At 46.3% G+C, this 16,544-nt stretch overlaps 1 protein-coding gene across 2 annotated transcripts in view; it reads right to left on the bottom strand.

The window, feature by feature from the left end:
• The window catches only part of SERTAD2 (SERTA domain containing 2), a 136,934-nt gene that overhangs the window by 5,108 nt on the left and 115,282 nt on the right, over positions 1 to 16,544 (bottom strand). The window contains exon 1 of one of the 2 annotated variants that reach the window (XM_049784748.1): positions 15,343 to 15,367. The exons of the other annotated variant lie outside the window; for it this stretch is intronic. The gene's annotated coding sequence lies outside the window, so the exon portion shown is untranslated. Of the gene's footprint in view, positions 1 to 15,342; positions 15,368 to 16,544 lie in introns of those variants that run through there. 2 annotated transcript variants of the gene reach the window in all.

Raw genomic sequence — 16,544 nt, 5'->3', positions numbered from 1 at the left:
AATGCAACAGATTTACCCCATGTGAGTATACATTAAAACAGGGGTCTCAAAGTTGCGGCCCTCTGTACAACATTTTGTGGCCCTGCCCTAGAGGAATCTTTTTTTGTTTTGTTTTAGTTGTTTGGGTCACACGCTCCAATGTTCAAGGCTTACTACTGACTTTGCAATCAAGGATCACCCCGACTTTGCCTCCTGCGGCCCCCAGGTAAATTGAGTTTGAGACCCTTGCATTAAAAAACTCAAGCTTAAAAACAGTTTATGTCCTGTGTATCTCTCCCCAACTCCTACCCCCTTTCATGTTTAACACTACTTAGAGCCAAATCTCCTGAATTCTGAAGAGGCTTCTCAATGAGGAGAGAGAGGAGAGAGAACCCTCACTCCCCCAGCAGGAAGGACCCTCAACAAAGCTTCTACCCTGGGAAGGAAGGCTCCAAGCCTGGAGCTGGGACTGCCAGGAGGCTGCTCCTAGTTGGCTGCAGGCACTCCACAAACATAACAACAGCTCTTTAAGCACACTACTGGTGAGGCAAGTGACCACTTAAAAGGCCTCCCTCAAAGCCCAGCAGGAGCAGGAGCTCACTAAGCACTTCCAGGGGGTGAAGTAAGGAAGAGGGTGCCTGCTGGTCCTGCCTGAGGCCACCTGTGGCTGTGGAACTCTTAACACAGGGAGAGCAGGCCTGGGGAATCCTGACTGTGCTACATCTGGTTTCTAGGCCACCTGCATGATCTCTAGCCACACTATCTTCTTTCTGTATGTCAAAACCTAACCAAAGCATTAATGTAAGGTTCAACATGAACCCTGAACTTCAGGCTGGGGTAGAGGTCTCCCCATAAGAGTATGACTTCTCCAAATAGCTTTTTTCCTACCAAGTGTTCATCAATAACTGGTTTTTTGTTTTTGTTTTTGGGCCACACCCGGTGGTGCTCAGGGGTTGCTCCTGGCTATCTGCTCAGAAATAGCTCCTGGCAGGCACGGGGGACCATATGGGACACCGGGATTCGAACCAACCACCTTAGGTCCTGGATCGGCTGCTTGCAAGGCAAACACCACTGTGCTATCTCTCCGGGCCCGCCAAGTGTTCATCAAATGCATGATAAAACAGTCTACTTCTCCAATATAATTTCAGAAACAAACACATAGCACTGATTTTTTAATTTATTAATTTTTCTAAATAAATTTATTTAATTGAATCTAATTGAATTGAATTGAATTTCCATGAGATAGCTACGAAGTTGTTCATAACTGAGTTTCAGCCATACAATGTCCAATACCCTTCCCTTCACCAGTGTACATTTCCCACCACTAGTGTCCCCAGTTTCAAATTCTCCTGCCCTCCCCCTACCTTCTCCCCTGTCTGCCTCTGTGACATTTTTTTCTTTGTTCCTTTTTAGAGATTGTGCTTTGCCATATTGTTACTGAAAAGGTATCATGCATAAAACTTTATCTCCTTTCAGCACTTAATTCTTGTCCAGACTGATCCTTTTCCAATGATCATTGTCATAGTGGACCCTTCTCTGCCCTAACTGCACTCCTTCCTCTTTGTGGTAAGCTTCCTACTTTGAACTGGTCCTCCTGGTCCTTTTCTCTGTTGTCTCTGGATACCTTACTATCTTTAATTTTACATATATACCACATGAGTTAGTACTTTGGTTTTTGAAATATAGATTTTAGTATCTATTAAGTGCTATTGGGTTAAATTTCCAAAACGATAGATCAAACTCATGGTTTGAAAACATATAGAAAAATATATAGAAAAAGTATTTAAAAAGCTTCCCCCTCCCAAGATTTTTTCTAGAAAGTTTAATCCTAAAGAGAACTTAATATACCAAACTCTCAATGTCAATTGTGCAATTTTCTTTCTTTCTTTTTCCTTTTTAGGTTTTTGGGTCACACCCAGCAGTGCTCAGGGATTACTCCAGGCTCTGTGCTCAGAAATCACACCTGCAGGCTCGGGAGATCATATGGCATTCCAGGGATGGAAACAGGGTCGGCTGAGTGCAAGGCAAACACCCTTCTTGCTGTAACTATCACAACTGCCCAAATTGGGTACTTTTCATTAGAAAGGACCAAACCAAATGCTGCAGTCTTCCTAAGAATTAAGTCCCAAAGTGGCAAATTTTACCAGTAAATTTCTAAGAAAAGAACCAATAGAGTTGGAGATACTACATGACTACTGTATGTGTGTGTATATGTGTGTGTGTGGGTGCTCTGCAACCCAGATTCCAGAGGATTCCCTCAAGAAATCTGAGCTATTATTAGGGACTGTGGTGACCAGGGAGGGTGTGAGGAGGCAGGCAGGATCCGTAATTTAAATAATTCCTCTTATCTAGGTAAAATAGGCTCTTAAGGTTTATTTCTCATCCTATTGGGATAGTTCAGCATCAAAGGACACAGATTCATATCTGTATTTTTAGGATGCCAGAGCAGCATAAACAGTTGCTTAATGAATGGTAAATGAAGAGAATAAAAAAGAAACAATGAGAGCACACCAGGGGCTACAAAAAAAAGATAAACCCCAGTTTGCACTGTGCCAGGGAATGAGAGGAGAAAGGTAAAGCAGCAGGCAAGGAAAGACACCAGAGTTTTCCATGGAGCATGTGTAGTAAAGTTCTGTTCATTCTCATTCTCTTTCCTCTCCTCCTTTTCTCCCTTCCTCTTCCTGGTCTTTTCTCTCTCTCTCTCTCTCTCTCTCTCTCTCTCTCTCTCTCTCTCTCTCTCTCTCTCTCTCTCTCTCTCTCTCTCTCTCTCTCTCTCCCCTCTCTCTCTCCTCTCTCTCTCTCTCTCTCTCTCCTCTCTCTCTCCTCTCTCTCTCTCTCCTCTCTCTCTCTCTCTCTCTCTCCTCTCTCTCTCTCCTCTCTCTCTCTCTCCTCTCTCTCTTCTCTCTCTCTTCTCTCTCTCTCCCTCCTCTCTCTCTCTCTCCCACATACACACACACACACAAATTCAGCAGGGCCCAAGAACCTGCATTTACAGTGAGTTTCCAGGTGATGGTGCTTTCAATGGCTTCTACTCATATCTTGATTCCCCCCACTTCCCTACTGGGCAAAATTAACTCAATTCATCTCAGATCCAAAGGTCTTCCCTATATATGTCTCAACAAGTAAGGGGAAAACAGTATTTTAGAGAAGGCAACTGACATCTGCTAAAAGGACCTAAAATAGTATCTAAGTGTTAAAAGGGGAGCCTTTTATACCATTAAGACATTAAGTTAAATATATGCGAACGAAGTACAATTGGTAAAAAAAAAAAAGTTCTTTTTAATGCTTTTCAACTATTTCAAAGGTATGCCTTAAGAAATTAAAACATCACTACATTAATGTTATGTGAACTATCACAATTAGTGTTAAGATTTTGAAATTTAAGATTGCTAAGTCTACATTTGCAATGACCTCTTTTGTCATTGCCAGTAACAAGAAAAACCATTGCAAAAACAAAAACAAAAACAAAATAAAAAAACACCCCAAACCTGCAGATTCACCATAGCTGAGTTATCAGGGCTGCCGATGGTCTCTGACAGAGACAGGACAGGACTCTGGGCAGCACCAAAGATGGGGCGTGGGGACGCCGAAATGGGGAGCCTTCCTCAGCCCACAACTAGTGCTGCTTTCCTGACTTTCTGACTTAGTGCTGGTGAAAAAATTTTAAGAGGATATTAAAAAATTACACTACGCTTTAACTCAATTCACCCCTAACAACAGCCGTTACCCCAGTGATTACCCTTTGTCTTGTCCCTGGCCCAATATCCAGAGGAGTAGTGGTAACACTGATTTTTAAAAGGGGGTCAAGTTTTGATAGCTTCTCCTTATTTCTGAGGTGAGGAAATGATTGAGGGAGGCGTAAAGCACCACGTGGCAACTCTGGAAGTCATGATGTCAAAAGGCCTCCGTGCCTAACTGATCGGAACTGTCCTTGTGTTCGTATTCAGGGACTTGTTCCATGTCTTTTGTGCTGGTAAATCCAAAGTGGATTCCTTTCTTAGGAGCACAGCAGGCCTTACAATTCAGTAAGATGTTTTTGGTCATTTGAGTTACATCTACTAGTGTTCAGAAGAGTCACTCCTAGAGGATTTAGAGAATCATTTGAGGTACTTGGGTTGAACTCAGGTTGGCTGTGTGCAAGGCAAGCAAGATCCCACCCACTGAACTCCTCTGGCCCTCAATGCCATGTTTTAAAAGTTCACAAGGTAGAACTCAGCTAGGACACCTGCTATCAGGGACAGTAGTTACTAGCAGGGTCTCAGGGCTTCTGGGAACTGACCATGTTCCCCTTTGTGGGGGTGTAAAGACACTGGTATGCTCTGATTGGGGGATACTAGGTCGGTTGACGCATGCACTTGGGTTCTATGTGCATTTCTGAGAGCTTGCTAGGCTGCAACAGGAACTAATTCATAAACAATAACATTAGTTTTTTGTTGTTTTTTTTTTTTGTCTTTTTTTTTGGTTGTTGTTGTTAACAGCAATCCTAATTCAAAAGGACACTTTAAAGAAGCCAAATCCCTAATCTCCTCCGCTAGACCGATAATATAATAGGACCCACTGAGTCCCGAAACCCAATGCCGATGCTAAAATTCCAGGAACAGGCGGGTAAGGTAACAGCAACAACATTAAACGTGATTTACCCTCCCAGATCAACCTCCTTTAAAGAGAAAAGTGGGGCCAGAGAGAGTACAGTGGATAAGGGGCTTGCCTTGCATGTGGCTAACCTGATTCGACTCCCATATTGTTCCCTGAGTCCCATCAGAAATGATCCCAAGTATTGAACCAGGAATAAGTTCTGAGTACAGGCCAGAAAGGCCTGACAACTCCCCAAAAAGTAAAGAAAAAAGTGATTTTGCCACTCTGACATTCTGTGCCACCAAAGCCCTTTAAAGATAAACACATTCCCTCCTTTTTATTTTTGTTTATTTTATTTTTGTTTAGTTGTTTATATATAGTGGTAAAAGAAAGACGAGCCCCTGGTCAAGTTTACTGAGTGTATGACACACTCTTGAGTGAGGTGGGGCACCTTTCACACCCAGTAGTCTGTTTCTCCTCTTCCTGGACCCCACACTGACTTGAGAGTGTTTGAAACCTGTTCGGAGACCATCCAAGCAGGAACCCAGTTCTAAAGCCAGGGCCACCTCCCACCAGCAGCATCAAGGACCCATCCTGCACTGAGGGAGGGTGGGGGAAGGTCTCCTGGTCACTGTCATTCCCAGGCAGGAGGAAATGAGTGTGATCTGGCTTCAAATGGTGGGGGAGGGAGAAAGGAGGAGCATGTTTGTGTGTTGTGTTGTATGTAACCACATTTGCTTGTGTGTAACCACATTTACTTAAACAATTTTCTACAGTAATTATTACAACTTGAGGGCTGAATAGATAATAAGCAACTGTCTACACATGGCTGACCTGGTTCAATCCCTGGTATTGCATATGGTCTCCCAAGCAGGATGAGGAATAAGGCCTAGGCCCTGCCAGGTTTGGCCCCAAACCTAAGTTAAAACTTAAGACACACACAGCACTAAGAAATCGAATAATGCCTGAGCTTGTCACCAGATCCATACCCTTCATCACAGCCCAATCCAGAAGAAAAAGCCACCCAGAGAAGCATGTGGTTGGAGATGGTGAAATGGTGCAGGCAGGGCCAGAGGAAGGAGAGTAGGGCTTGTTGCAGCACCTTACAAGGCAACTGCTTGCACACTAGGACTGCTACTGGGACAGGAAAGTAGCAGCAAAGTGGGTAAAATTCCAAGACTAACACAAGACAAGGGGAGGAAGACTTTCAGCAACAGAAGGCAAGTGGGGCGGCGTGTGTGTGTGTGTGTGTGTGTGTGTGTGTGTGTGTGTGTGTGTGTGTGTGTGTGAAAAACAACAATGGGGTGGTGGATGTTTGTATGTATGTGAGCTTAAAAGAAAAAAAAAACAACAATACAAAGCTCATCCAGTATGAAGTCCCCGCAGTAACATCCATGCTAATGGGTAAGTAAGACAAAGCCTTCCCGAACTAATCAGCAATGTAATTATAAGGCCAGTCACTAGGTCCAGCCAGTTAAGAGCAGGGGAGCCAGTCAAGGACTGTAACTCGACACCCCTGTTTGCAGCAGGCGGCATCTCCTCCAGCCCCGCAACACACCCGCAGCTGCAGAAGAATCACCCCAACCCGAGACACAGGCAGAGTACATTCGGATCTAAAGTGCGATTTGGCCAGGACAATGGCCTCCCAGCGGAAAAAAAAAAAGTAGAAAACCCAAACCAACAGGCACCAAACACCACCACCAACTCCTCCTGCTTGGAGCTGGTCTTCTGCAAGATTACAGAGGAGACCACTAGGCCAAGAGAGACCTCTCCCTCCAATATTTTACGATATCCACAGGGGAGGTATCTTAAAATCTGACACTGGTTAGTCGGAGAGGGGGTGTTCAATGCTAGCTAAAACTACATTTAGTAGTGAAACTGGAAGGAGACTGGTTCAAGTCAATAATTTCTTCTAACAAATTACGGCCTTGTTAATAAGTGTCTGGAAAGAAAAATAGGCTTTTGTAGAATGGAACTGTTAAGTAGGGTAAGTTGGCCAGCTGGGAATTTAAGGTTTACACCTGACTTTATAAAGCTAGGGAACAGCACTCAATCTTCTGGCAAATACAAGGAATATGCTGACAGACTTTTCTTTTACCTAAGAAGTCTTTTTTTTTTTTTTTTTTTACAATGCACTCAAGGTGAAAGAGTGAGTAGTAGAATGACACCATTTCTGAGCTTAGGTTTAACTTTGACAAAAAATGTACAGAATATACAAAAACTGATGATACCTGGATTTGATGTAAGCACTCTGGAGAGAAACTGGTCATGCCGATGAGACAAGAATGACCACACTCGCTGAGGCTAAGTCCAAGGAAGTAGCCTGTACTCGGTACTTGAGGATGTTTGGAATTTTCCGTAAGAAAATGTCCAACAACATGGTACATCAATACATATTTTAAAATTCTAAACATATTTTGAAAAGACCAAACCAACCAGTACCATAAGTGATTCATACACCGGTGCTAACTACTAGCTTGCAAGGGTATGTTGCTAACTAGTGAGCGAGCTCTGTAAACAGGTTTGCCAGTACAAAACTGCAGGTTTATCACCGTGAAAGACCGCCCTCCACATCCGCCACAGGGGGGCGCAGCAGAGCAACGAGGTCCTCCTGCAGTCAGTCCTCATTGCAGTTTCTACTTAAGAGATGGCTCAGTTTACACGCATTTACGATACTGTTCACAAATTCACATCTCTGCAGGACACTGCCAAAGCAAGCTTAGAGGCCCGTCATGAGCAAACGAAATTTTACCTATGTTATCGTTCAAACACAACACTGATGTTTCTCACAAGTCATAGTTTCAGATCCATACTGTGAATACATATGTAACAAACATGTAAATCAGCCATACATGTAGACTTTGATAAACGGTTCACAATTTCGAATGGAGGTCCTAGAATAAAGACTCACGCACCCAATTTTAAGCTTAGCATTAAGAACATTACTGATATTTTTAAAAGTCTTTGATAACTATTGTTTTTCTTCTATTACCTAGTGTGGAAGCTGGAACTTAGGGCCTCACCACTGAGCCAGCCCCTGGAATCTCTCCCCTTTTGTTTTTCGTTGTTCTGTTTGTTTTATTGGGGGGAGGGGCACACCCAGTGATGTTCATGGGTTCCTCCTGGCTCTGAGCTCACTCCTGGTGTTGCTTGGGGGCCCATATGCGATGTCGGAGATTGAACCTGGGTCTGCCCTGTGCAAGGCAAAAACACCCATTCTGTGCTATTGCTCTGACCCCTCTTCCTGCTTTTTGTTGCTGTTGTTTTGGGGCCACATCCAGTGGCTCTGTACTCAGAAATCAGTCCTGGCAGGCAGGCTCGGGGGAATCATATGGGATGCCAGGGAACGAACTCAGCTGCGTGCAAGGCAAAGGCCCCACTCCTGCTATATTTTTTAACAGAAAATTATCCCAACTGATGAGTGACCACTATCATCAGTTATCTGGGAAAACTTCATAAACAGTACCCAGAAATATCCGTTTCATTGTAAAATGGTGTACAATTGACTTCAGAGACAACGAAAAAAGCTAAAATTAAAAATATTGGTGCTTTTTAGTGGAGGCCCATACTTGGTGGTACTCAGGAGCTACTCCCAGCTTGGTGCTTGGTCTGGGTCAGGATGCAATGCAGGGGATCAGAGTCAGGCCTCCCACATGCAATGATTGAATTTATCAATCTCATCCCATTGAAGCCAGTACTTTATAAATAGTGGATAGAATTCTCTTTATTCAAATTACAAGTCCATATTCTGTGCCAATTTAGTAATCTTCATACAAGATGAATAATGACTGCTGATCTTTTCATTCAAAAACTGATATCCATGAATACATGTTTATATAATAATATATTATCATAATCTTTCAATCACGAAGCTACTTCACAAATATTTGGTGCCAGACACACATGAACAGCACATTAACTGTAAAGTCTCATTAAGGAAAGTCGTTCTTAGATTTGAGTTTCTTTAAGATTAAGTACCTGTACAGGCAGGCAGTGGATAGCCTTGCCCTACCCCCATTCCCAAGCATAATGAAAATATTTTTACTTTCTCCTGTTTTTATAATTGCTTAAATGGGATTCTGGTTTCAATTCTCCTGTAGCATCTTTTCCCCAAAGATACCTTGTTTTTTTCCCATACCAGAGACCCTTAATAAACAATGTCAGGGGGAAAGACTTAAGGTAGGAAGCAAATGATCTGCCCAAAGCAGGCAAGAGTTCCTTCGTTGTTTCTCAAGAGAGTCATTAGGTCTATAGAGCAGTCACAGTAAAATAGTAAATGTATTTTTTTTTTATTCATTCTACAACAAGAAAACTGTCTTGGTTTCTTGTTTTGACAAAGGTTTCTAAATTTTGCCAGCCAACCACTTGTCACTGAATAAAACAAACTACAAATGAAGTGTGCTATGCTACATCAGGAAGTGCTTTTATGGAAGTGTTTATTAAAAGTTATAATTACTTTTTAATCTTTGCTTTCAAACTTGGAATCCATTATTACTGTGAAAATCACTTAAGACAAGACATGCTATAAAATATTCCTCACAAATACAGAACATCTTTAACTGCCATATGTACTTTAAGGCAGTAAACCAGAGAAATGTCATTTCTCTATTTATTTACTGAGTAAAACAAAACAGCATATTGGATGCCCTAAAGCTGGATCCCCTAAAAACAACAACAATATCAAATTTCTATACTATGACATATGACTGTAAAACTGGAGGTAGAGAATGATTTAAAAAAATGCACTTGCAATAAAGAGGGATAATCTAACTATAACATGTAAACACTTGTCCTACCTAAGCATTAGTATTTGGAATATCTATTTCTAAGAATTATGTAGACTCATTAAAGGCTTAATCAAGACAATTTAGACTTTGTACCATATATGTGATTAAGTCACAAAACTAAAAAAGGAAACATGGGTACAAACTAAACTTGAGCATAGTAAATGATCTCTCTCTCTCTCTCCTCTCTCTCTCTCCTCTCTCTCTCTCTCTCTTTCTCTCTCTCTCTCTCTCTCTCTCTCTCTCTCTCTCTCTCTCTCTCTCTCTCTCTCTCTCTCTCTCTCTCTCTCTCTGCTAAAAGGGATAAAGCCCCTCTAGATTAAGTGCTCTAACACTGAACTAAGCTCTCCCCCTGGCATCCATTAATTGTTTACAAAATAATACTTGGGGCTATTTTGAGATGAAATGTCTTTCTTCCCAAAGACTTCTGCCGATTGATAATTAATGGTTCACAACATATTTAAGTCAAATATAATAAAAATAATCAGAGCATCCTGTTTACTGTAATGTATACTTGTTTTTGTTTTCTAAAGATACAATCTCCTCCTACTTCAATTCCTCCATCTTCAACCAGCCTTAAAGGAGAGCCTTCCTCCTTCCACTGCTCCTGCCTAGCTTCAGGAGGCTCTTTAGCAGTAAGCAAACAGGAGCCATTTAAGGGATCCATATTCTTAATTCGTAAACCAACTAATGGGGGACGGCTAACAATCTTCCCAGGTGAAATCTTTTGAATTTTACATTTCTAGGCACAGCAAAGAGACTTTAAAAAAAAAAATCAGTCTTGTTTAGAATCTGCTCAGAAAAGACCAGCACCAGGTTCCTAATAGGCAGAGGGGAGACCGTGCAAACATTTCTTCAGTAGCTGATCTCCCGCACTCCATTTCCTCAGCCAGATCGGGTTTTCTCTGACAGCAGGAAAGACAGTAGCACTAACGCACTGGGAGGTTTCCTCCTCCAAAAGGAAAGACATCTGAAAAGTAAATCTGTATCTTAGACCATTATAACAGGGGTTACGCACTCTGGGAGGATGGGCAGCCACCTCATTATCTCAGAGTAGAGCTAGAATTCCATGCAAACCTGCCCTGATATCCATATGACCTTGGGACTTTCAGATTCCCCGAGTTTAACTCAGGCAACACTTTTAAACACAGGGTGGGGTACTCCGAAGGCCTGCTGGGAGCCCCAGGAGCTGTGTGCTGTGAAATGATAAGCAGTCAGCTGCAGGAGGAGGAGCGAGCCAGGGTCTAAAGGTTGATTTATGACCAGTGACATTTCATTACTATTATTTTTTTTTACTGCAGTGTATTCAAGGAGCACTTTTAACTTTAGTTCCACAAGTACATACAGCTCAATGTGTGTGTGTGTGTGTGTGTGTGTGTATGTGTGTGAGTGTGTGTGTGTGTGTGTGTGTGTGCGCGCGCGCGCCCCTGTGCACATTCATGCCTGTGTTTGTAGAAAATGTCCTTAAGAGTCAGGATCCCCTTCTCCCCTTTCTCGGAATTCCAGGATAAACACCTTAGTAAGAAGCATAATATTGTCTGGTTCAGGGCCACCCACCCCAAACTCATCCAACTTCCACCCCTGCCCTGCTGCCTGTCCTATGAATGTTGTTAGAGGAAAAAACTTAGAACTATTAAATCCTAACTCCACAAAGCTCTGGGTTCTTGCAAAAAGACAGTAGTGCAGATCTGGGCTAGTTTTAAAAACTTAGGTTTGCTGCTACCAGGAGTTACTAGAGAAACAAAGCTGCCTTTGGGCACCTCAAACTAGTCAGACCTGCTGTAGCAGTTGCACCTAGTCGGTCTGTAGGCCACTCTCCTCCCTCCGGCCCCCACCCCACGCATCCGCCTTGCACACTCCACTCGGGGCACTCACGCTCCTGCCCTGTGCCCGCTCAGAGGCGGGGCTCGACTTGGACACAGGACAGGCCAAGGGAGCAAGAGCAGAGACCGGCTCTGCAAATGGGTGCAGATACTGCTTATGGGACGCAGGGATTTTAGCTAAAGAAATCTGAGGATGGTGCCTTTGACAGTCAATCATCCCTAGCAGCTATTCTCAATTCATTTCAGATGTGGGGCAGAAGAACTTTGCAGAAGACAAGTGGGTCTTCTCGTGAAGAATCCTCCTTCAGACACGAAGAGCAAGAATTTCCAGAAGGAGTTTGCATTGTCTTGTACATGGTGACAAAGGTTTAAATGATAAGCTTGTTTAGTCCCATCAGGAATCACCAGTTTACAAAGACACTGATGCTTCGCCTTGAAATTTTTACTCAGACTTAAAAAAAAATGTAGAGAACACCAACGAGATTTAGTTTGTCTCATGATAATCAACAGAGAAACAACAAAGTTCTATAAAACAAGTCAACAATTTAACACCCAGGATAAGAATGTCCTCTTATTATTAGCCTGACATATGCCATTCACTTACATATTTGGATAAAGAATGTACTGCCATCGGAGGTCATGGAGAAAGACATCACTGCTCACACTGAGGGATGGACATGATGGGGGACAGTGCTGGCTACTGGGGTTCCCAAGCACAGGCTCAAATTGACAATGGGCACTGGAAACAATTTTCTAAAGCAGCCTGATTTTCCCTAGCTGTGTTCTTCATGAATATCATAAGTATATTAAGTATCCACACACTATTGGTTAGATATGTTTCCATCAGCTGTTTAAGGTATAACTATTAACAGAAAGTGGCAAAGGGATGATCTGTGCATTTATCCAGGTCTCGACCCTTGAGGCTGCCCTGCTCTGCCCTGCTGGGAGGTATCACTGCTTAGACAAATGCAGGCGGTTTTTCCCTTAGTGCAAAGCCATTTTCACTTACAACTGCAGCTTGCCCTCTGGTGCCTTTAGCATACACCTGATCTTTGGACCCAGTCACCAGAGACAGCCCCCCCCCCCCTTTCCTTTAGCAAGACACAATTGCAAGGCTCACTATGAGATTTCTGTAGGAAAAAAATCTTTGAAAATGTGCTACAAGAGAATCAAAGTGCACACTCTTAAAGCCCTGACTTATCTATTCACCTTCTAAATCTGTATTTAATATTGGTCAACTGGTCTTTAATTTTTCTGATACAAATGAAAAAGAAAATAAAACCTCATGCTTTTACTAGTTTTGTTTAATAAGAAACTGCCTCAAAAGAAACCCTTCAAAGTCTCTGTAATAGTTATCACCTTTCTTAGTTACTAAAATGTAATATCAATTAACTAAGGATAAATGTACAATTTAATACTGATAATTTGTAATATACTACTTATAAAACATTGTATTTGTGTCCTCAATCCCTTCTCATTCCCTTTGCTGGGGAGGGAGGGTGTTGGTGCCATTTCTGGTGGTACTCAGAACTTGATCCTGAAATAAAGATATTAAAATATACATATATATGTGTGTACACACACACACACACACACGTTTCTGGGCTGAGTCCTTAAGATTCTGAAGATCTCTGGTAGAATTCATGAATTTGTATTTATATTATGTCCTCAAGTGATGATAACTCAGGTGGTCAGGGACTTGTACTTAATCCATTTCTGATTTAGTGTTCCTCAAAAATACATGAAAATAAAAATTATAAAGTTCACACACACACACACACACACACACACACACACACAAAATCCTTGATCCTGGCTCTATGCTCAGGGATCACTCCTTGATGGTGCTCAGGGGACTCTGTGCAATGCCAGCGATGGAACTGGGGTGGGCTGCATAAGTGCCTAAACTCCTCTACTATCTCTCTGGCCCAGCCCCTACTCCTTTTTGAGACTGTTTCTCAAGAACTGTTGTTAACATCAGCCAATGGAACAATGTTTCAAACAGTGGATGGTAAAAGTTACCAGTCATTTCACAAACTCAAGCGAATTTTTAAATGTCAAAATTCATATTAACTTAATTGTGCTCATTAATTCAGAACATAAAAACTGAGTAACAAGTGTATTTCAGTTTCACAACTGGCTAAAAATCGATTTCCAAGGGGGACAATTCAGCAAAAGGAGTAGGAAGGTTTTTGTAAATCAGTGCTAATAGCTGTCTTGGTTGAGGAAAACTGGCCTGAGCAGCTGTTACCCAAGAAGTTGTGACACTCACCTGACAATAAAACTGTCCCTGAGACAATTCACTCAGTGGGCATACAATGTGAGGCTTCTCTTCCATTTGTAATAAGGTGCAACTAAAACTGGGTGTTGTTTATTTAAAAAAAGAAAGAAAGAAAAGGCTGAAAATTCACTTAAGATTTCTCACTGTAGAGTAATCAGGTTATGCACCTTTTAATTAGGAGGAGAATCAAGTAAAACTTAAAGAGTTCCAACCCAAACTGTTCCAACCCACCCCCCCCCATGGACTTCATGAATAACTTCACATTAACATATAATGTCTCTAATAAATATAAAGAAGCAAAAGGTAAATGTTCTGACATTTTGTCTCTTCTGCTCCATGTTCTCCACCAAAGACACTGATGAAATGAAGATCTCTACCAACAAACTATTCTTGCTTGTGCTCGAAGCCAGGACCTTAGGATGGGTATTTTCATCCACACCACACACCCTAGCACGCTCAAATCAGAATAGACTGCTATAAAAAGGGGGAGGAACAGGAGGAGCCCTGGATGAGACATGATTCGGTTAGCAACGATTCCCACCCTTCCCCCCGCTCAACTCCCCCATAGCACAAATTGGGGTTCCCAGATGGGCTGTACTGGGGGGGGGGAGAAGTGGAAGGGGCCCTTGACTTGGTCGAGGCTTAGTCCCCAATTACAAAAGGCTACTCAGATCCTTGAAGGCCTCTGTGATCCTATTGGCTACGACAACTTCCAGGCTTGTTACACACGTTATGGGCATTTCTTAATATATATTGGGAAATCAAAAAAAAAAAAATGATTTCATGAGCAAGGCCTGAAAACATTTGCTCTCTTCCTTAGGACCAAGTGGCACCGAGCAGATTCGATTCCAATAAAAGCTGCTATAGATAGTTCGCGGCTCGCTAGTATACCCACCCACGGGTAGGGCTGGCTGTCTTTCCCCCAGCACAAGTGCCTGTGAAAAACTTAACTTTCGACCTCCCGAAACAATCCTGAAGCCAAAGTTGCAGGGCGAACGACGACTGACCATTTTGTTGTTGTTGTTGGTAGAACTTCAGTTCCCAACTTAAAGAGCAAAACTCTCCTCCCCTGGCAGATCCAGGACTTCCTACTCGGGCTCAAGGTAAGAGAAACTCAACTAAAGGCCGTAGAAAGAGAAAGAAAAAAAAAATCCGTCCTTTCTCCCCCACGATGAAAGAAATGGCCCTCTGGCTGTACCCTGGGCTCAGGGGTACAAAGTCCAGCAGCCAGGCTTTGGGACAGCTGGTTCCCCTCGGCCCCGGGAGGCGATGGTCACCACCGAGATGACTTGGAGGTTTCCAACTTCAAACCCGGCCGGACGTTCAGTGTCAGAGACACAGACAGGCGCGTCCCACCCAGAGCCAGGTCCAGACCAACCCACCGGGGTGTGAGCGCAGAGGGGCGCAGAGGGGCGCAGAGGGCGCTTTCCTGCCCGGAACACCGACACGCCGGGGCCACTCGGATGCAAAGGGGGGAGCCCCGGGACTCCCGAGTGGAGCAGCCTGCGTGCTAAAAAAAAAAAGTCTCGCACGTTCACGACAACACAACAGCCACACGCACAACGCGCGCACACACACAGACACACACGCACAGCCCGGCTCGAAGAGCGACCGTGAGCTCCGGCCCCCGCCCGACCCCGTCTGCCTCTCGCCGCCGGCGGGTCCGGGGCCCGGCCCTTGCGCCCCGACCCCGCAGCCCCGGCCCTCTCCGCCTCCGACCCGGGCCCGGCGGGGACAGCGAGCCAGCCGGCTCCTCCGGTACCTGCCCCGGCCCAGGTCTCCCCCGCCGACGCCGGGCCGGGCCGGGCTCCTCCTCCGCCTCTCCCGGCCGGCTCCCCCACCCCGGCCCGCCCTCCATCCCTCGGGAGTGCCCCGCGGTCCGACCCGGGTCCGAACTCACCACATGCAGCTCCCGCGGAGAACTGACGCCTCGGAGGGTGCTCGGCCCGCTCCTCGCGCGACCTACTGCCGCCCCATGCGGAACCGATCCCCCGCGCCGGGGGCCCGAGGGTGGCGCCGGGGAGCGGGCGGGCGGGCGGCGGGCGGGCGCGGGAGGCGAGAGCGGAGCTAAGACGCCGCCGCCGTCCTCTGCCGGCGCGCTCGCTGCATTATACAATGGTGGAGGAGGAGGAGGAGGAGGCGAGGAGGAGGCGGCGGCGGCGGCGGCGGCGAGGCAGGCAGGCAGGCAGCGGAGGAGGAGGAAGCGGGAGGCGGCGGGCGGCGGGCGGGCGGGCGGGCGGAGGGGGCGCCCAGACCGACCGAGCGAGGGAGCGAGCGAGCCAGCCGAGCGAGAGAGCGGCAGCCCGCGCTCCGGCACCCGCCGTGCAGGAGTGACGTGCGGCCGCCGAGCCTCCCCGCGAGCTCCCGGCTCCGGGCTCCCGAGACCACGCCCCCGCCCGGCCCCGCCCCGCCCCGCCCGGGTGACCACGCCCCTCCCCGCCCTTACTCGGCAGGCCGCCCCGCCCGGCACGACCCGGCCACGCCCCTCCGCCCCGCCCCCCACGCCCCGTCCCCTCCCCGCCCCTCCCCGCGGTCCCAGGAGGCGCGCTAAATGCCGAGCGAGCGGGCGAGCGGGGCCCCGGCCGCCGGCCAGCAGCAGGAAGGGGCAGGAGGAGCGCCGCGACTCCGGTGGCAGGGCAGCGCCGCCCACGGCTCCGGCTCCGGCTCCGGCTCCTGCTCCGGCCCCGCGGCGCGCCCTTTATTTTCTCCCTAGGAGGGGCTTCCAACGGGGAGAAAGGGAGAGGCACGCGCACACACGCACGCGTGCACTCCCTCCGGCCGGGGGCTCCGCACCCGACCCGCGCTGCCAGCCAGCCCCTCGCAGCCCCCGGGCGACGCCGCCGCGAAGGGCCGACCGCCCGAGTGACAAAGGCGGCGGCGCAGGCGAGGGCAGCGCGCGCGCTGGCGAGGGCCCGCGGAGCCGTGCGACCGCAAATATGACAAGCATCTCAGCAATTCGGCAACTTGGGGCCGGACAGCCCGGGCCTGGGCAGGGTCCCCGCAAAAAAGCCGACCCCGAGGCGTGGGGTCTGCGGGGCGCACGGGGGCCGGCAGACCAGGGCGGGGACGCCGCGCGCCCCAGTGCTCTCGGCTTCTCCAAAC

Source organism: Suncus etruscus, chromosome 12, assembly GCF_024139225.1.
Source record: "Suncus etruscus isolate mSunEtr1 chromosome 12, mSunEtr1.pri.cur, whole genome shotgun sequence".
Classification (NCBI taxonomy): domain Eukaryota; kingdom Metazoa; phylum Chordata; class Mammalia; order Eulipotyphla; family Soricidae; genus Suncus; species Suncus etruscus.
The sequence above is the reverse complement of the archived record's forward strand: the minus strand, read 5'-3'. Positions and strand labels throughout refer to the sequence as shown.